The sequence below is a fragment of the Zophobas morio genome, unplaced genomic scaffold, assembly GCF_036711695.1.
Source record: "Zophobas morio isolate AGI-343-1 ecotype UQ-CSIRO unplaced genomic scaffold, CSIRO_AGI_Zmor_V1 ptg000030l, whole genome shotgun sequence".
Lineage (NCBI taxonomy): Eukaryota > Metazoa > Arthropoda > Insecta > Coleoptera > Tenebrionidae > Zophobas > Zophobas morio.
Genome location: NW_026972135.1, coordinates 13,374,804 through 13,381,895, shown reverse-complemented (window position 1 = coordinate 13,381,895; position 7,092 = coordinate 13,374,804).

Below are 7,092 nucleotides of genomic sequence, written 5' to 3'. Positions count from 1 at the left end.
TGAGGCATTTCTTTCTTTTTCGAAATTTTTGTGCATTTCTCTTTAATCCCCTTGAAATGGTGTCCTTTGAAGTGCCGTATTAACGTCCCAGTTTCCTGGTTGACAACCTAGAGCTTGCTCGCATTCTTCAATGGTGCGATAAGTAGTTCTTCGCGAAATATCCTGGTGTTCAAATCTACGTACTATTTCGGGCTTTGGTTTCCGCCCAACTACATTATACACACTCTTTCGAATATTTAATTTTTAAGACATTTCTGTTAAAGTAATGGCAAAAACTGAACTGTCTGTATAAAGACAAGCTATGAAAGATCTTTCGTGTTCAAAGACTACTTGAAATTTCACCATTATTACACATTTTCCCATTACTGAATGTAAGAAGGTAATAAAAGAAAGTAAGAGAAGATATAATCAATACATGCGACGCCCAACGGTTGAACATTTATTAGTCGAATTTAAGAAACATAGAGCTAAGACACGATTTTGTATGAAGCAGAGCGGAAAATCATCCTGGAATGTGGAATGTGGAATAAGATAAACAGACTTAAAGGAATCGCCTCATACCAAACACCGCAAGTGTTATTACACCAAAATATGCTAACCAGAGATGAGCAACAACTTGTCGAACTATTCGCCGAAAAATTTGAAATGTCCTCTCAAGGTTCAAATTACGAGCCGAGATTTCGCCAACCGAAAAAACAGATTGAATCTCAGACAGTCGTATTAGACGATCTGGAAACTCATCCTATAAACGCCCCTTTCTCACTCCTCGAACTAGGTGAAGCATTGTTCCTTCAAGGCTGCAGTTTCACTGTTCGCATTAATAACACCGTTTCTTCTATCAAGAGACTTCAAAATGGAATACCACGCGGCTCTGTTATCAATGTCACTTTTCCTCTTAAACATCAATAACATCTTCCAAAAAATTTCTCCACCAATTAAAGTCAAATTTCAGTGTGCGAATAGTGCCAAATCTTCTGGGTGTGGTGGTTAAACTGCGATTTAATTCTAACTGGTGGATGTTACACAATTGTTAGCGGTAAGAAAGTGACAATTGAATTGTCTTATCACATTTGTTGCTGTTTGTGGATTGTTCTTTTCTTGTCCCTGGTAAACCAGTGTTGCTAAAACAATAAATTTTACCTCTGTCTCATCTACCATTTCCTACCGTTACCGATCTTATCCCGTGCTCTTCTCTGTTGAAAGACACCACGACTGGTACCGTTGGAGTGAAGATTTTGTCCTATACTTTTTCTTTCTCCTATTGTTCTCTACTTTTCCTGACAAGGTTCAACTATGAGTATAGTTAAATGTATATGCTGTGATAGCACTGTTGAATTACACAAATCTGTTAATTGCTGTGTCTGCAAAAGGGTATATAAAATCCATTGCGCAGGTGTCTCTACTCCTGAGGCATGAAAAATCCATCAAAAATCAGGATTATCCTGGTCGTGTAAATATTGCATTGAACTGGGAAGTGATTTAAATGCTCTGAAGAGTGCTATTGTATTATTGCAGGACGAAATTAAGGTGGTAAAAACCACTATATCAACCACTCAAAGTAAAGCACCGCGTGATGACAATTCATTGTTAGGAACTGAAAAAGTTATTCACTAAATATCTGAACGTGAAAAAAGAAAATCTAACATTATGATATATGGCTGCAAAGAAGATAAGGTCAATTCTAATAAAGATCAGCATATCCTAGATTATTATTATAGATATAGCTGAAACTGAATACTCATTGTTTAGACTTGGGAAATTTGATTCTACCAATGTAAACGCTGTCGCCCATTGAAAATCTGTTTTTCCTCACCTACAACTGTAAACAAGGCCTTACGCAATGCTTCTAAACTTAAGTCTACAACTCATACCTTTTATGTTAGCGCATGCGAACTTTTCTATGATATTATTGTCGTTACTGAATCATGGTTAAATGCATTGGTCAAAAATAGTGAACTTTTTCCTTCTGAATATAGTGTCGTACGTTGTGACAGAAAATGTACTTTACTAACAAATCTGATGGTGGTGGAGTCATTATCGCTCTTTCTAATAAAATAATCTTTGAAGTTCAAACTATGAAGGAATTAGCTGACTTGGTAGCAAAAATTTATTTTGTTTTTTGTAAATGTTCTCTGAATCAGTATGTATTTTTTCTCATTATTGTTTATATACCGCCTGATCTACCCATTGCCGATTATGAAGCATTTCTTGAAGCTTTAGAGATATTCCTTATTAGCAAACCGTTTATACTTATTGGTGATTTCAATATTCCCACTTATAGCAAACATTTCAACACATGTCCCAAACTTCGAATACTCCAAAATCTGTCTAATTTCATGTTGTCCAGTACAACAATATTCCTAATAATGATGGAAAGCTGCTTGACATAATTTTGCCCAATCTAAAGCGTTAAATGGTTGTGGATCATGCTAAATATCCTTTTGTTAAAGAATATTTTTATCATCCAGCTTTGTCAGTTTCTATTGATTTGGAAAATTCTGATAAACTTATATCATTTCCAGCAGTAAATAGTGATCGTTTCAACTTTCGCAAAACTAATTTTAATAAACTCTATGACGAACTGTGGTGCACTGACTGGTCATCTGTAACTAAATGTAGTGATGTGAATAAGGCTGTTAAAGCTTTTTATGATTTTCTGTATTCTACTATTAAATGTTCAGTCCCATTTTATACCAAAAATCGCTCCACTTTTCCTCCATGGTTCACGGCTGATATTATCTTTAATTTAAAACTCAAGCATAGGTGCCGAAGAAAATGGCGTGTCTCTGGTAGCGTAGTTCACCTTAATAAATTTAAAAGATTGCGTAGCTATTGTAAATCACAGATATCCCTTGCGTACAGTAACTACATGAGTAAGATTGAACAGTCGATACTATCAGACCCGAGAGAAGTGTACAAGTATGTTCAGTTGAAGAAAGGAATAACGCGAATACCTGGAATAATGTACCATGAGAATCTAGGATATGAGTGGCCGCAAGAAATTATTAATGCATTTGCCTCCTCTTTTTCGGGTATATTCACTTCTGGGTCTAATGTGGATTATGAAGATGTGCATACCAATCGCATTTGTTTCGACCTCCAATCCGTAACTGAAGATGAATTGATCCAAATCATGGCTCGTTTTCCACTCAAGCATACAGCTGAAGATGACCAAATCCCAAGCTTTCTCATACATGATGCTCGATTTGTTTTAGCAAAACCGCTATCACATATCATCAATCTAGCGATATCTTCGTCAACATTTCCAACTTTTTGGAAACACGCAAAAATTGTTCCAGTCCACAAAAAGGAAGATAACATACATCTCAAAAACTATAGACCCATAGCCATCCAATCAAATTTTGCTAAGATCTTTGAGAAAATTATTATTTATAGAGCTATTTTCAACGGGACGCATCAGTATATCTCTTCAAATCAGCATGGTTTCATGCCACGTAGATCCACCTCAACCAATCTAATAACTATTACACAGTTTATTTCTGAAGAACTGGATAGAGGAGGTCAAATAGACGTTCAATTCCGCTTTTGACACAGTTGATTACAAGATATTATTGAATAAACTCAGTGCGTTTGGTCTTGCAACATCTTTCATTAGACTGATTGATTCATATCTTTCGCAAAGAATAAACTACGTCTTCTATAATGCTTTTAAATCCAATGAATATGTATCAACTTCTGGGGTCCCTCAATGTTCAAATTTGGGCCCCCTGTTATTTGTATTATATATTGATGACCTGATTTCAAGCTTAAATTGCAACACGCTTGCCTTTGCTGATGACCTTAAAATTTTCTCTCGTGTCATGAATCTTGAAGATGCCAAAGAGCCACAATTGAATTTGGACAAAATTAGTGTATGGTATACTCAAAACGGTCTGAAACATAATCGGGATAAATGTAACTTGGTTAGATATACTCGTAGGGTAAATTATTTTTCATCTTTGTATAACATTGATGGTGTTGTACTAAACTCTGTCAATAAGATAAAAGATCTTGGGGTACTATTTGATTCGAAGTTAAGTTTTTGAGAACACAATGACAGGATTACTTCCGCTGCTTCTAAAACCTTAGGCTTTATTATGCGTGTTTCATAATGCCATTTAAGGTATTGTATTGCCTTAGTTGTAAGTAAACTAGAGTATGCATGCATAGTCTGGCAACCTTATTAAGAATTCAGCGCCAGTTTCTCAAGTATATTTCGTTCAAAATTCATGGTGTATACCCTGAGAGGAATATCTATCTATGATGCATTGCTCCAAGCGCATCATTTTAAATGCTTGTTTGAGAGACGAAACTACTTAAATGCTCGATTTATGCATAAGCTTATTCATAATGAAATTGACTGTGCGAATCTGCCGACAAATTCTATGATGATATATTTCTTGGAACCAATTAATCTTATTTAATGAAATAGTGTTAGGTACCTGTTATGTCTTTTGTTCATAAGGTAATTTGCATTACAATTTAATTTATTTATTTATTTTTAGGGAATCTTAATTAATCCCATTATTCACTTAGTTTGTTGTTAAAAACTGCTTGAAAAGTATCACATTATTGTTTTATTTAGTTTACTGTTTTACCATATTATTATTTTTATTATTTTGTTAATTCTTGTGTTGTTACTTTAACTTAATTTGTCCTCTAAATGGAAATTTTGTTGGGCAATCAAGACATTATTATTATTATTATTATAAACAATAAGTTCAAGAGAAACCAACTCTAAAACTTGGTAGTGACAACCTAGAGTATGTAGAAGAAAACAAATTTTTAGGCTTCTCTCAAACGAACCCGTTCCAAACTGCTTGACCTTCTAAAAGTCTTAACCCATCACAGCTGGGGAGCTAATACCATGACAATGCTCAAAGTTTACTAAATTATAATAAAATTAATGATCGACTACGGTGCAATTATGTACTCGACCTGTAAAAATCGTAGCTTGTCCGTATTCGCACGATTCAAAACATTGCTCTTAGCAGTGGCGTAGCTAACTTCCACTGCGCCCCCCCCCCCCCCCGCAGTTTATAGTAAGCGCCCCCATACACCAAATTTAAAATGTAATATAAAATTAATATGAAATTACTGGTTTACCAGTAGTGGCGCCGAATAACACAGATTTACAAATAATAATAATTTATACACATAATAATTTTTAAAAATTGTTAATTGATTATACTGGCTTCATTCGACGTTGTCGAGAGTTCATAAATTCGCGTATGACACTGTCGAGATCTAATTGGGATCGATCACACTCAATGCTCAACACAGCTAAGTTGATTAATCGTGTTTGACTTATCGTGCTTCCCAAATATGATTTAATTAATTTTAATTTAGAAAAAGATCTTTCTGCCGATAAAGAAGTCACTGGAAGTGTTAAAAATAGAAGTAACGCAGCGCAAATATCTGGGAAACTACTCGTTAAAAAATTATTGTCCATAAACAGAAACTTAGCAATATCTATAATTTTAGTTAATTTTTGCTGAATAATTTCACCGACAATAATGTTTTTAAAACTAACGATTTACCCACAGATTGCACTAGAAATATCTTCTTCGTATTTATTTGCCAACTTTGATGCTGCCTCCACCAATTCTTCGTCTGTACTATTCAACATTTCCTGTGGTTCCAGAAAAGAAAAATAGTTTCTGACGTTTTTCATGCTTTCAAACCTATCTTTAATTTGAATGTTTAAAATATCAAGAGCAGGATAGAAAACGGTTGTTTTAAATTTTTCAGTGGGATCTTTGAAAACGGTATCTTCACATAATTCGTCATGAAACAGTTTCACTTTTTTTATACGTCTATTTGAAAACGAATTTTTAATTTTGCAGGTATCAGCACATTTCCTTGATTCCTCCATTATTTGTTCAAAATTGTCACGTATACTTCGAAATTTGTCTTTTAGATGTTCCATCCATTTACAAGCCTCATCTAAAGTAATATTTGAACTCTGTAAAGTTTTTGAGACCAAATTGACATTTTCTAAAATTTTGCATTGAAATACTAATAGAGCAACAAATTTAAATGAATCCATTTTTTACGAAGATCTACAGCTTCATCTATTTCACTTTTCTTTTTTGATGTTAAAATAATTTTTGACAAACAGCTCACAACTGTTGAGAGATTATATCTAATGGCAATTAGAGAATCAAATCTCGATGACCATCTGGTGGGGCATAACTTTTTTAAAGTTTTTTTATAACACACTTATCATTTTCTTTCATCTCAATGTTAAGTTGTTGTCATCCATTCTTAACAGAATCATTAAGGACTAAATTGAGGTTATGTGTAGCGCAATGAACATATTCGGCGTAATGATGTTGTTTCAAGTTCTGCTTTTTTTTTATATCATTTTCCCGATTTTTTAATTTTCATTTTCTGGATTTTATATCACAATTTTTCGTTTATTCAATTTTTCACATTTTCAATTCCTCGATTTTCCAATTTTCAATATTTAGATTTTACAATAATTTTCGTGTTTTCGACCGCAATTTTTCGATCTTTAAGTTTCTCAGTTTTTAATCTTTCGATTTTTGAATTTTCCGTTTCTTCAATTCCTCAATTTTTTAGATTTCTCGAAACTTTCATTTTATACTTTTGCGTTTTTTCATTTTGAGTTTTCAATTTTACAATTTTTTTATTTGGAAAGTAGAAACTTGAAAAATCGGAAAATTAAAAAATTGGAAAAAATTGAAAAAACAAAAAATTGCAAAATCGATAAAACGGAAAATCGAATGGAATTTGTTTTTACGATTTTTTAACTTCGATTTTTTAAATTTTTTAATCTGTATTTCAATTTTTCGATTTTTGGAATTTTCTGTTTCTCATATCTAGGTTTATCGATTTTTTTAGTTTTTCGATTTTTCCGTTTATCTTTTTTTTTAAGTAAATATTTCAATTTTGAATTTTCCGATTTCGGCCTATTTCGATTTCTCGATCTTTTGAAGTCTCAAGTTTTCGATTTCGATTTCTTGGTTTCTCGATTTTCAAAATTTTAGATTTTTCTAGTATATATTTTAAATTTTCAATTTTTTTAATTTTCCATTTTTTCCGTTTATAATCTTTATGTTTCGATTT